Genomic DNA, 14,493 nt, shown 5'->3' on the forward strand with positions numbered 1-14,493 from the left:
CCTGGAAGATAAAGGGTTAAAGTAGATCACGTAACCTTACAATTTTACTTCAATAAAGCAAAATCAATTAGTATGATGTATGCTGTTGAAACCGAAGCAAATGCTAGCATAGTGTAATTGCACAAAAGTGTCTGTGAAGAAAGAATGCCGATCAATAATTGATTTTCTCTCATTTAAATTTTTTATTCTCTGTTGGTCAGGATACAGACTAGAGGGAGTGAAGACCTTTTTAAACTCCCTGCTTATTTGAAGTATGCGACGGATGGATAAAAGCAAACTTCTTCCTAACATAGTTCTCTTGCTCTCTCATCATTTTAAATCTGTGAACGTGAAGTACATAGAGGAGCAATTTTTGAAGTACATTAAAAATAACAACTGCAAAAAAGATCAGACTTCAGTTAATTAAGGGGAAGTATGGGCTAGAGTATAGACTTGCTGCACAAAGCACATAAAATATACTTTTTCTGATTATCATTCATTCATTTATTCAAAATATTGTAGCAGCTTAAAGATGCAAAAACTTTAGAGGTCTTTTAATTTTACTTTCCATTTTTAGGACTTCTAGGTCATGGCCATCTTGCTTTCAGGTGCTGTGAGATTCCCACCCTGGGAAAGCTAGACCTTTCTATTATAGGACTAGTTAAATTCTAAGAAATCTTGTAGTTATATTCAACTGCAATCTATTTTGGTAATTTTTGCTGATAGGTTCTGACTTTTTCTTTTGGTGCTCCAAAAGATAGCTGCCTAGGGAAGCATTATATTATAGAAAACTGGGTATCAAGTGTGGTCCTTCCACCACCGCATCAGCTTCACCTGGGAACTTGTTTTAATGCAGTTTTGAAGTCCCACCCTGGAAATATCAAATTAAAAACTCTGGGGGTAAGGAGTGGGGCCCAATAATCGTGGCTCAAAAATAACTGTCTTACAAATATCAAATTGTTTATTTGATTAATCAGTGTAGACAGAACAATCAAGAAAAAGTTTATAGTAGTTGCCCTTTCCCCACCAAAGAGTGGAAAAGGTAGGAAGAGCTATCATAATCCAGAGAAAAGAAGACAGATGGTTTAGAACGGGAAAGCGATGTGGATGATGTAGAATTTGAACTGACTGTGGGGATAAAGAAAATGACTTCTAGGCTGCAGAGAATGAATCAGAGCTTCTAGTTCAGAAGGACCAATGAGACACCTGGGGTCTTTGAGATGAAGGCATTATTTTTCCATCATTGTAACTTGGGGTCCTTGAGTATCTCTGAACTGCAGCATCTAAAAATATTACACAACTGGATTTTTTTTAACTTCCCGAGAAGTGGCATGGAAATTTCAGTTCCTAGATAATGGGAGTATTTGTTTTGGAAAGAGTTTATAATATTTGATATTTATAAAATTATTATGATATTTCCCAAGGCTCCTTTATGCCAAAACATGTGGCTTTCTGATTTTCTTTCCTGTGCACTACCCAGTGTGTTTCTCTGTGAAACAGTCATCAACGGTCATTTGCTGAGAAACTATGATAGGCAGGAAAGGATGTGCTTAGGACAAGAGACAGTGAAAATGTAAAACCCGTTGACTAAATTAGCTCCCAGGCTTCACTTCTATGACAGTACCCATCTCTGTTTCCAAATGTTCTATTGTAATTAGATACACGTTGCTAGATTACAGAGAGCAAATTTAAATGTTCATGGGACCAGGCAGGTAGAACAAATGACTGAAGCAGGTGGAGGTACATATGCTGGCATTGAGCAGCTGGAGGTTTGCCTTTTCGAAGAAGGCAGCTGCTACGAAACCCAGCTACTTCTTGCTAAAATGGAATGTCAGCCCAGTTGCCATACATTCTGACTTTTTCAAAAGAAGCTAGGTATATGGATTCTATGTGAAATCGCCCGATTTTTAAATATGTCTATCATTTATAAAACAGCTACCTGAAACATGACTGCAGCCCTCACTTGGATCTAGACTTCAGTCTGTAAACTTTGAAGCTAGATGAATGTCGGGCACTTCCAGGAAGCAAGTCTTTGGAGGAATACATGGGCATTTGGTCTGGGATTCTGTGATCTTTCCCAGGCACTATAACCAGCATCTGACTCCCCAAGAGCTCTGTTGTGCTCAGTACTGTACCAAGTGAGATTAGCAAAATTTATGTCCAGTGAGCCTCCTGTTAGGGAATTTGATTTGGCATATGTCTCCTTCCAAACCTCAAATTGTGTTTCCAGCCAGACAATATAATAATCATTCCCAAGATGTCCCCAAATGCTGCTAAAAATTGCAAGAATCCAGTGACGTTTGAATAAAAATGCTAAGCCTGTTTTTATGGATTAGAAGTATTCACTACCTCCCATCCAGATAATAAAATGAAACAATTAGGCATTTAGAAAAATGCCTGCACAGCAATACATTGTAGCATCAGCTGGATGGACCTCGTATAGTGGGGTATTCTGCAGCTTTTGGAGATGGTGTGGAAATCACAGAAGGTGAATTTATTTTGTATATTTACTATGTCTTTGTGACTTCTGTTGAGACCGATTATAAAGACCATGATCTTCTGCATTACAAAATGATCATTTATTGCAATTTCTCGAGAGTGTGTTTCTGGATTGTTTGGACCATCACCAAGTCTGAAATTAATTTTTCCTTCCTACCTAGTGTGCATGGACACACACACACACACAACTAGAACTTCAAGAAATTATTTTTATTTTTACTGTTTAAAATGCGCTATGGTATTTTATTTTTTTTCTAGACTAGCCAAGTGTAAACTGTTCATTTTGTTATATTAATAAATCATGAAAAAGATGTTACAATCCACTAATGAGTTATAACCCATGGTCTCAAAATAATTGGTCTAAAATATATCTGTGATTGTAGTGATTCTTGGTCAATATGACTACTCAAGGTCAATGCTGTAAAAATCTTTACAACAACAATGACCAAGGGAGGAAAAAATTAAAAAAAGGAAAAAAAAGAGGTAAGTGAGAGATGGGAAAAGAGGCAGATGGAAAAACAAATCCAATGGATGGCCCTAATTCTTTGTTAGTTTTTTCATTTATTATCCTAATACCTACTATTACTTGAACACTGACTGAGCATTGAGTCCCAAATGAGTCTGGAATTAGAGAAGATTCAGTGAGGAACCTAGGGTGTGATATTGAAGGAAACACTCATTTTATTGTATTATATTTTTAAATTTTATTTAAATATTTTATTTATTTTGACAGAGGAAGAGTGTACAAATAGGCAGAGTGGCAGGAAGAGGGAGAGGGAGAAGCAGGCTCCCCACTGAGCAGAGAGCCCAAGGGGGGGTGACCCCAGGACCCCAGGAACATGACCTAGGCCGGAAGCAGATGCTTAACTGACCAAGCCACCCAGGCTCCCCGGCTTTTAAATTTTTTAAATTAAAAAAAAAATTCCTTGAGAGAGGGGAGCAGCGTGGGTTGGGGGGTGGAGAGCATCTCAAGCAGGCTCCGTGCCCAGCATGGAGACCACATGGGGCTTAATCTCATGACCCTGAGATCATGACCTGAGCCAAAATCAAGAAATGGACACTTAACTGACTGAGCTACCCAGGTGCCCCAACGCTTTTCTTATTTTAGATTGTTCAAAGAACCTGTCCTAATCAGTCTAACATATCAATAGAGCTGAGACTTTAAGCAAAAATCAGAGTGAAAAAATGCAATTCTATTTCTGTAAAGGGGGTACAGCATAAATAATATCAGAGGTATCAGAATAAGTGTAGGGTATTTAGAGACAGAATATCATACTGGGATTTGGTTCAGAGTAAGAAGGCCTTATCTGGTACTTGGGAATTTTGAAAATCTCTGTCATATTGTGGTTCATTTCTCTTTTTGTAAGAGTTGCTATAACTAGATCAGTCCTGGATAACGCTAATGTTTTTGTTGTTGATGACAAGGATGATAAATGGAGTAGCATTTACAGCATCAGACTAAGTGATTTACATACATTAGGTCATTTAATAGCTGTATCTTGATTCTTCTCCTCTGGCTGGAATTTTCTTCCCTCCCATGCAGATAGTTCTCCTCCCATCTGGTCCTGCATGCTTCCAGGACTTGCTGCTCTACAGCTGTCTTTGCTAAGTGCTCAGGGAAGGCTGGATGATGGGGACACAGTGAGTGGTACCAGATTGTGCTTGCTTTATTTGTATTCATGGGCAATCGATCACCTTCCAGGCTTGTATGAGGCCCTATAGGGAAGTAAAAAGCCAAGGATATGGGTTAAGTATGTCTGAATTATTTCAGAATTATTTCAGAATAAGTGGTGTGGATTATCTATAAACATTAAAACATAACCCAGTCATCATTTCTCACTCCTCATCTTGTGTTGTACTTTATTAAATAATCTATTCATGTCGCTTCCAGGATGACTTAGTTTCCTGCTTCTTTTATCTTTCTATTTTTACTTACTACTTGTCAGTTTTTTTTTTTTTTTAAAGATTTTATTTATTTGTCAGAGAGAGAGGAGAGCGAGCGAGCACAGGCAGACAGAATGGCAGGCAGAGGGAGAAGCAGGCTCCCCGCCAAACGAGGAGCCCGATGTGGGACTCGATCCCAGGACGCTGGGATCATGACCTGAGCCGAAGGCAGCTGCTTAACCAACTGAGCCACCCAGGCGTCCCACTACTTGTCAGTTTTTTGCTTGTTTGCTTTGTTTTTCTATGCCCCCGCCCCTTGCCTTTTTCCCACTTGTATCTTCTTGTCTCTCTGATCTCCAAATGTTAGAAACCCCAGAACTCAGTACAGGATCTTTGTTGTTTTGCTCCCTAAGGGACCTTGTCTAGTCTCATTACTTTAAATACCATCTTTATGTTGATGATTCCCAAATTTGTATCTTCAGGTCAGAATTTTTCTCTGAACACAAGACCTATATAGACCTCTTCCTACCTGACATCTACACGAAGAAATCTAAAGGGTATTGGGCACTAAAGAGGTCTGACAATGGAATTAACACAACAAGGCAAAGACTGATGTCCTTAGAGAAGTGTTTATGAGGTTGGCCATTGGCTGACATCTGGGAACTTGACCCTTGCAGTCTTTCTAGCCAATAGTTAACTGATAAGAGTGGTTCCCTATGTCCAAAATGTGCAGACAATGAGGTTTATGTTGAAAACGGGCATTTCTTCTGGAAGTCTGGGATTTGGGTGAATGCTAGGCAGAAGATGTGTATGTACATCAACAGCGTTTAGTACCAATGTTGGTCACTAAGTCGCTAAAGAGCTTTCTTCAAACACAACATTTTGCTTGTGTTGCTACTACTTGTTGCTGGAGAAATTAAGCCTGCCATGTATGTTTTCACAGGGAGAGAACTCTTGGAAACTTGCACCCTGGGATCTATTTTCCCCCTAAACTATGGGAGGGACCAGGTGATATTTGTTGAATGAACAAATAAATGGTGAGTAATCACTCCTTGTCTACCCTGTTCTTTTCATCTCTGCATCGTTGTGGCAGATTCATTGCAAACATTGTTCTAACTCTTCACACCTCCTTACATGCTCTTTGCAATGTGACTTTCCTGCTTTTCCTATCAAGAGGTGGAATCTGTTTCTTCATCTGTTGAATCTGAATTGACTTTTTGACTTGACTTGGTTAACAAAATTTTGTGGAAGTGTCAGTATGATAGCTCTGGACCTAGGTCTCCAGAGGCCCTTCTTGCTTCCATTCTTCTTTCTTAGAACTGTTTTTGTGATGGGAGCAAGCCCAGGCTAGCTTATTGGAAGATGAACGTGGAAGAGAGACAAATCATGTCAGCAGAGAACTTTCCAGATTAGCAATCCTCAGCTGACCCACTAACTCACCACAAGACATATAAGCAATACTAGGTTTAGTTGGCCAAACTGTACCAAGATCATCAGAGCTTCTCAGCTGATCATAGATTAGTAGACAACAATAACTTTATTATTTTATGCTAACAAGGTATTAACATTTTGGTGATTGCAGCACTGAAGTGGCAATGGATAATTATGCATCTGACAGTAACCTTAGGAAGTATTTTTTTATGTCAGAGATGTCTTTTATCTCTCAGAGACAGCCTAGCTTAAAGCTCATGGGCTCTGGAATCGGATCACATTGGGTTCAAATCCTAGCTCCATCACTTCTGGTGTGACTTAGTGCAATTTACTTAATCTTTTGAGCTTCTCATAAGTTGTAAATTAAAGATAAGAATACCTGCTCACAGAGGTTTTGTGAAAATTAAGTGAAAAACTCACATGTCAAGCACCCAGCACAACCTGCTGTTTTTCTAAAATAATGTCACTAACTCCTTGAAAACTACTTATGGCTAATCGCCCATAAATTAATTGACATGCTTGTAGAAATTATTTATAATTATTTTCTTATTAAGATCCACCAGCTTGGTATACTTGCTATTGACTCTTCAAAACTGTGTTTCCTTTTGGCCATCCTAACTGACATTATTCAGCTTCAAGGGGTTGACCTTATAGCTGATAGTTCAAGGTTGAATGACATGGCTCATTTTTACTTCATTTGTGCCCTTAATGGTCTTATTGACTCAGGCCAAATACTTCCTCATTGTTCTGTTTCTGAACTAAAGACACTAATTTCCAAACATCAGCCTGGAGGAAACTGGATGCTTCTGATTCAGTGCCTTCTACCTGGAAACTGACTGAGGTGTTCCCAGCAACTGTTGGTTATATCCGATAAGTCTAAGTGAAATATGGGCTTCTCAGTGCAAGGCCAGATGTCCTGGACCAGTCCATACACAATCCCACAAATCTGCCTGTTAATACTTAGGTACTATTTTTGAATATTTATCCTTGTATTTTATGAAACCTCTTCAATAAAAGCTAGAAATGTAGGTTACATTTGATGTAATGTCTTGGGCCTTAGATTTAATTTAGAGAAATAAGTGATAAAGAGAAACAAGTTTTTAAAAAATTTTTCTTAAATAAAAAGTTAGCTTAAGCACTACTTCCAGGTGAAAGCATTCTATAACTGACATCATTTTTAAGTGCTCTGTATTGATTAAACACTTGAGCTGGATTTGTAAGAAAATATGAGTTGTAAATCAAGATGTAATTTTATTCCTTTGATCCCATTTTAGCTTTCTCTTTCTCCTTTGGGTCAGAGTATGGATAAAGAATGGTGGTAACTTCTGACAAAATTTTGGAAATGAAAATCAACTTGATTGATAATGATCTCTCTTGTAGAAAAGCTTAACATACAATTTTTTGTTAAAATGCATGAACAGAGATTCATTGATACTTGTTTTCTCAAGAATAAAATTGATTTTCCCATATTAATCACCTCTTCAATAAACTGTCACTTTTCTGGTCAAGTCATTAAAATGATTCCATCTCAGACACTTTTAAATCTAAATTATAAACTGTCATTTTAGAAAGAAAACTTCAAATAGATTAAAATTGTTTTGAAAGCAAGAACCTGATATCTCCTTTATCCTTTACTAGTAGAATATAGCTTCCATTAGGGTCCTAAGGTGGCTTCCATATTTACACAGTATTATTTGTTATATTTCCTACACTCAGATACATCTGAGCATGCAAGTTTAAAACCCTCTAGTCACATGTAACAGGAACATTCAGTATGTGGAATACGTATCGAAGTTTATTGTGACAATGAGGACACTGGAATGATCTGGGTCTCCAACTCTCCAGGCCAAGTGGAGGGTTGAGAATGGGAATGCCATTTTGTGATGATATTTGGTGTTGGCATGGCATGGCAATCTATGTCATTTCCACCTTTTGGGTCTGGATTTTATAAAGCCACTGTTTTTAAGTAAGTTGAACTTGAGAGTACATTAGTATCATAAAGATTAATATTTTGCTAAATAGAAGCACTATCCAGAGATGTCAAACATAGCTAAAAAGTTGGAATTTATCCTTTTGGTCTTCCTCCTTTCACAGATGGAGTGGACGGCTATGCATTAAATATAGCAGTAGATCCCAGGTGTTCTTACTGCCTGGGTTGGTGCTCTTTCCTCCATATGAAATGAAAGTGCTTTCTTGCTGGCAGGTGGTTGGAACAAGGGATGCTTCTGAGTGGAGGAGTAAGTGTGTAGGAGGTGGGAAGGGAGACTAGGCAATTTCCTCTTTTCTTATCCTTAATAACCCCCACATTTCTGCTCTGGGGATGTATGTTTAAAGAGAACATCAAAGGTGAACCTGATCAATAGAAGGGAGAGCTTAAAGCTCTGTAGAGCTTTGGCAACCAGAGGGAGCTACATAAAGAAGGGTTTGAAAACTAATGCAAATTTATTTTATTCCTATCATCTTCCCTCACAGCAGTCACAGAATTCTTTCTAGCCCCTCCGTGAACCCCACACACATGCAGGAGAACTGTAAAGACCTGAGCGTTTCTATTACTCTACCCCCGGCAGTGTGCTCTAAATGGCAGTTTTCCATGGCACAGAATTAACCCATTTGGACACGTCTGACCTTGCAAGGTCAGATCCTGGTGTCAGGTGAAAGTACTGGGGTCTATTGCTAATTAGTAGAGCTTCTTTTAGGTATGTGTAATGAATGAAGAGTGAGAAAAGGGGATTATCCCCAAATAATCCTGATTATTTTTATCAGTGACAGAAGCAACAAATGGCTTGAGTTGGGGAGGCATGGTAGGAAATTAAAAAATGATCCTTGCTAAGATCAGAAATTGCTATCATTTAAGTAATATTTTAAAAATCATGTTAATATTCACTTAGTGAAAATGAAAGAAAAGTCCAACTGAGTGTACAATTACATGATAAAAATAAGTTTATCTTTAATCCCATATCCCAAAGGTAACTATCAACTACTTTTTTGGGCATCTTTGACCAAATTTTCCATGCATGTTTATGCATTTATGCCTCATTGTGTCCATCTTTCTATACACAATGAACTTACTATCATTTTCTGCACCTCAGCTCAATGTCTGAAATGCAGAAAATACTTGATGATGCTCTCCGTTACTATTCCTTGTGAATTTTAACTATGTTCTCTCTGAATCTTCCTTTCTTCCATTCTAAGACATCCGCTAGGTCTGCATTGTATCATTTTTCTCTCAATCACCTGCCTACCACTGCTGATAGTCATGGCATCTGACCTTTATTAGAGTGAACTTTGGCGTGATCTAAGATAGTGGTCTCGACCCTGACTATGTTTTAGAATCGCCGGGGGAGCATTTAAAAACTATTGATGCCTGGGCCTTGACCCACGCTAATTAAATTAGAGTCTCTGTGCATAGATCTCAGGCCTGGCTTGTTTTGAAAGCTCCCCAGCTGCTGCTGAAAGCAGCCAGAGTTGAGAACCACTGGTGCAGAGTTTCAGCTTGTCAGAGCCGCTTTGGATCCCAGTTCTGTTAAATACAATTTTAGCTTTTGTTCCTAGCTTTGGAATATACATTAATTTCATAAACATACCTTCCGATTTCCTTATTCTTGTTACTGGCAGACAATCTCTGCTGAGTTTTCCTTTGTTTTTTATATTTTGTGAGATATCCAGCTCTTCTTCTCTAAACTCAAACATAGAAAAGTTCCTGATGGATTGGAGGTTGTCGTGTTAATTTCATCCTGTACAACTGAGGTTCTATCTCTTAAGAAAGTAACATGACCCCAGCTGGTAAATTCACTTCTATAGCTCTAACATCAGTTTTGCTTACACTGATGCCTCTTGATCTCTTTCTCTCCCTCTTGTTGCGAATTCCCAAGCTGGGTGTTCATCTTTCCTCTATTAGAAATAGATATATACCAGTATGAATATCATCCAGCACTAGTAACTCAATTAATGAAGTTTTTATCAAGGCTATGCTCATTGGTCATTTTTTCTAGAACTAATGGATTTACCTGTAGCCTTTATTGTTTATGTTACATCAAGCAGACTTTCCTTGGGCATAACTATTTAAAGTGAGTTAAGATGACCTACCGTGCACTTTTAAGAAAGTGAAAGTGTTTCGGCAAATTTGTTGCTTGTGGAGAGTGATGTGGAAGATTTAAAGGCCATATATCACCTCTATCTTTGATCTCTTGGGACAAGTCCTGAAATTATAAAAGAGCAAGTTTCAGATTTTACAAAAGATACCTTAGATACCTTTTTTTTTTTCAGCATGAGAGAAGATGTTAAAAATAGTTGTTTCAAGTCATATTGCCAAGTAGGTAAGGATGACCATTACTCCCTATTATAGAGGAGCTACTGAAGTAAAGCTCATATCATACAAGTTATGTGTTCTAGAATGGACAGAAAGGATGGCAAGTATGGCAGAGAACCCTGGGGCCTGAAAATGGATGAAGGAGCTGGGTGTAGGGACTTAGACTAGATTTTTTTTTTCCCCTCCAGAAAACACTGATACACAGGATTTCCTTGGATGCCTTAGTTTTTCCCTCCATTTCTTTACCCCCAAACGATTTATAATTCTAAGGCACAGTTTTATTGGTTAGAGCAGTTGTTCTCAACCCTGTCAAACCAGTACATTGTTTTAATAAGAAATATTTTATGAAGTCATCTTTATTATTGTGAAATATAAAGTGTCCATTTAATAACCTAACCACACACAAATTAAAAGTATCATTATAATGTACTTATTATAATATAAAGAACAATGAGGAAAATAATTTGATTAAATAATATGTATTTCAATATAGAAATGCTCAATATAATATGTATTTCAATATATGTATTTCAATATAGAGGTGATAAACACTGGCACACACACACACAATAGTCACTTCTCTACTCCTTTTTTTTTTTTTTTTCTACATGGAAGCATTGTGAATGTGGCACCTAGAAATGCAAAGGAATGCACCTCTGTTGGTTTTTCTTATTCTACTCAAGGACCACCAAGTCATATTGCCATTGATGATAGGTTTTATGATAGAATGAACATCTTTTGGTAAAGTTTAAAACAAAATAGGATAAAGTCTTCCCTACATGCATGTAATAGTTGAATTTCAGAAAAAAAATCAATTATTATTAAAACCTTGCAAATACACTACTGTTTATAAGCAAATAGCATCTAGGCTCAGATGTCTGAACTAGATATAACCACTCATAAAACGGTTTAATTAAAAGACCCAAGTTGGGGTGCCTGGGTGGCTCAGGGTAAAGCCTCTGCCTTCAGCTCAGGTCATGATCTCAGGGTCCTGGGATCAAGCCCCACCTCGGGCTCTCTGCTCAGCAGGGAGCCCTGCTTCCCTTCCTCATCTCTCTGCCTGCCCTCTCTGCGTGCTTGTGATCTCTGTCAAATAAATAAATAAATAAAAATCTATAAATAAATAAATACATAAAGACCCAAGTCTGACAATACCAAATGAGAATATAGAGCAATGGAACTTTCATAAAATGCTGATGGGATCCTAAACTTGTCAAATCATTTTGGAAATTGTGTAGGAAGGGTTACTCAAGCTGAGCATGCTCCTACTATATGACCCAACAGTACTACCCCCAGGTATATATAGTCAACAGAAAACAACATGTATATTCAGAAAATACAAGTGCAAGAGTGTTCATAGCAGCCCTAAATGAAAACAAGCCATATGTCCATGCTGGTAGAAGGTAATTTACATATATTTATACAATAGACTGTGCTATTGCAATAAAAGTGAGCACACCAGTGCTTTACATGGTAACATGGATGAATCTCACAAACATAAAATTAAACAAAAGAAGCTAATCATGGGAGAGTGTGTAATGAATTATTTTATTTATATGAAGCTCAAAGAGGCAAAAAACTAATCTGTGGGCAGAATAGTTAACTTTGGGAAGGTGGTGGAGAGGGCGTGGGAGAACATGAAGGAAATTTCTGGGAGAGTAGCCATGTTCTATATATTGTTCTAGGTAGTGGTTACACAAGTATGTTCCTTTGTAAAATTGTATTAGGCTACATAATTGAAGTACATGAATTTTATTTAAAAATTTTACAAAGACAAAATAGATGGTTCACCTATATAAATGTCTAGTGGAACATTTTGGGGTGGAAATATCATGTGTATCTTAGAGCTTCTAGCAATCTTGGTTCCTGTCAACCAAACTGCTGTAGTATTATATTAAAATATTCATGCAGAATTTCAGATGGTCTCTTGGAAGACATATCTGCTGAGAGCCATACTGGGTTTGAGATGTATTCTAAACAAGGTTTCTCAGTAATTTCCATACCACCTAAATTATTTCTTAAAATTATTCTCTTGACTTACTATTATAATTTAAATAAATGTATTTTAAGAGAAATGTTCTATTATTTATGTAAGTAGAAAAATCAGTCTTATTTGGCACAGATAGAAGGTAATTATACAAGTGAAATGATGCTATCATATTCTAACCCAGAATTGCCCACAGAACTTCAGGATAAAGCTTGCTTTCTTTTGATTGGTGTTACTCATACTAGACTGATGTGAAAAGCAGAAGAGCATCAAATTGAGACACAGTAGCATAATCAGAAAGTTTGAAAAATAATTGTAATAATTCCCCCCCCCAATACTCTTTGTTACCAATTGTTACATGGGCTGTGAGCTAGTAGACCTTCATACACAGTCAACCATCTTGCTTCTTTCCCTGAGTCTCTCATGACAATAAAAAAAGAGGAAATACACATTGGTGTCTCCTTCGATGAATAGACTTATTTATACTCCTCACAGTTTTGCAGAAAATAGTTTGATTTTCTAAAGATTGAACGGACCTGAGATTTAATATGTAAGGAAAGGGTTAGGTATTACATTTTACCTGGTTAGCCGTGAACAAATGTTAGGTAGGTGAATGATTTAAGCCCAGCTACGTCTACCAATGCAACACTTCAAAAAATGATAGGAGGGGCAACTGAGTAGCTCAATCAGTTGGGCGGCAGCTCTTGATTTCAGCTCAGGTCATGATCTCAGTGTACTGGAATCAAACCTCACAGCAGGCTCTGTGCTCAGCAGGGGAGTCTGCTTGAGGATTTCTTTCCCTCTCCCTTTGCAGCCCCTTCCCCCACACATTCTCTCTTTCTCTCTCTCTAAAATAAATCTTTTTTAAAAAAGATAAATAAGAATAAGAAGAAATAAATAGAAGAAAGAAGAAGAAGAAGAAGAAGAAGAAATAAGAAAGAAGAAGAAGAAATAATAATAAGAAGAAATATGTTGATTCTGTGTTGATTTTAGGTAAGAAATTATAATCAGGATTACCCTCCACAGGGCAGTTGGTATAAATGACATATATCACACCAAAACTCTTAATTAACACTCTGAATTTCAGAGATGTATTCTAACATACTGACATAATTCAATGTTATTTAGCCTTATTTGTGAGTACTGTAGAAATAATAACATGAATCATCCAAATCATGAACAGTATGCTTTGCATGTTGGAAAGCATTGACTCCGTGGAAAAGAGTTCTAAACTCCAAAACACATGGGAAAAATGACTGCAATATTAGGTTAAACTATATTCAATTGAGGTTTTCGAAAGTAAAAAATGGTCAAGTATAGGCAATTCCCTATGTTTCAAAGTACTACCTGGTAGTAATTATGATTCTTGGTTATAACCATGGTGCAGTGTGGTCCTGTGGGGTGGAAAGAAGAACAAACTGTGAGCCAGATCCAGTAGTAAGCTCTGCCATTAAATAGTGTAATAATGGGTCAATTACCTCTCCTTGGGTAGAGTTTGCTCTTGCATATGGAGAAAATATTAACTGATTTGTGGTTCCCAAAATGTGTACCTTGGCCTCTGTGAGTCTATGGAGTTAATGAAATATGTTCTTGAGTCCATCAAGCATATTCTGCAGAAGGGATAGATTATATCTTGCACATGTATGTGTGATTTCATGGTGGTGAATGAAGTATATATTATTCATTTGATTCATAATAGAATTTTATGATATAATTATATGTTTTATAAATTATAAGATTACAAGATAACCATTACATTTAGAGAATGCTCCTAATTTTGGGGGGTTTATTATCAATGTCGAAAGGTGGGATTATTTCCCATCACCAACCAGTAGAGGATAACATTGAGAAATGTTTTGAGCACATTTAATTCCCAGAGCCATTTAATACCCAGACCAGAGGCAAAGAACAAGTCAAGGATGAGGGCATTGGTCTCTGCTTATCAATGTAATGCCTAGTAAATATTTTCATTTGGCCAAAAGAGCTTATGGAAAAGAGTCTTAGGATATACTCTCTCATAGAAGCTGGATAAGCCCATGTCTGAAATTAAGTCTTGAAAAAGATAGAAGCTAGTCTGAAAAATCATGAGTGCCACTCTTTGCACTGGAGCTGAAGGGAATCAAATGGATAAAAAGCCCACTTGAATTTTGAGAAGGTTATAGGGTACAAAGAATCCTCAACTTGGATTAAAGTAATCTTGAATATTCAAGACTTAACATGATCTTTAGGGCTTCAAACTTCTTCAAATAGTAGACTGAGAAAGATTTCAACCTTGTAAGGGAGATTGAATATTGTTTTTATATGGGGTCAAGAAGGATAATGGGAAATTTAGGGGTTCTAGAGGGCAGAACCAAGAACTACAATTGGAATCTAATCAGAGTTCATTCCCTAGTCCTAGAGAAGT

At 37.3% G+C, this 14,493-nt stretch overlaps 1 long non-coding RNA gene across 1 annotated transcript in view; it reads left to right on the forward strand.

Annotated features, from left to right (window-relative positions):
- Positions 1-14,493, forward strand: part of LOC125096167 (uncharacterized) — a 66,722-nt gene that overhangs the window by 38,721 nt on the left and 13,508 nt on the right. The gene's annotated exons all lie outside the window — the stretch shown is intronic.

The sequence above is a fragment of the Lutra lutra genome, chromosome 3, assembly GCF_902655055.1.
Source record: "Lutra lutra chromosome 3, mLutLut1.2, whole genome shotgun sequence".
NCBI lineage: Eukaryota > Metazoa > Chordata > Mammalia > Carnivora > Mustelidae > Lutra > Lutra lutra.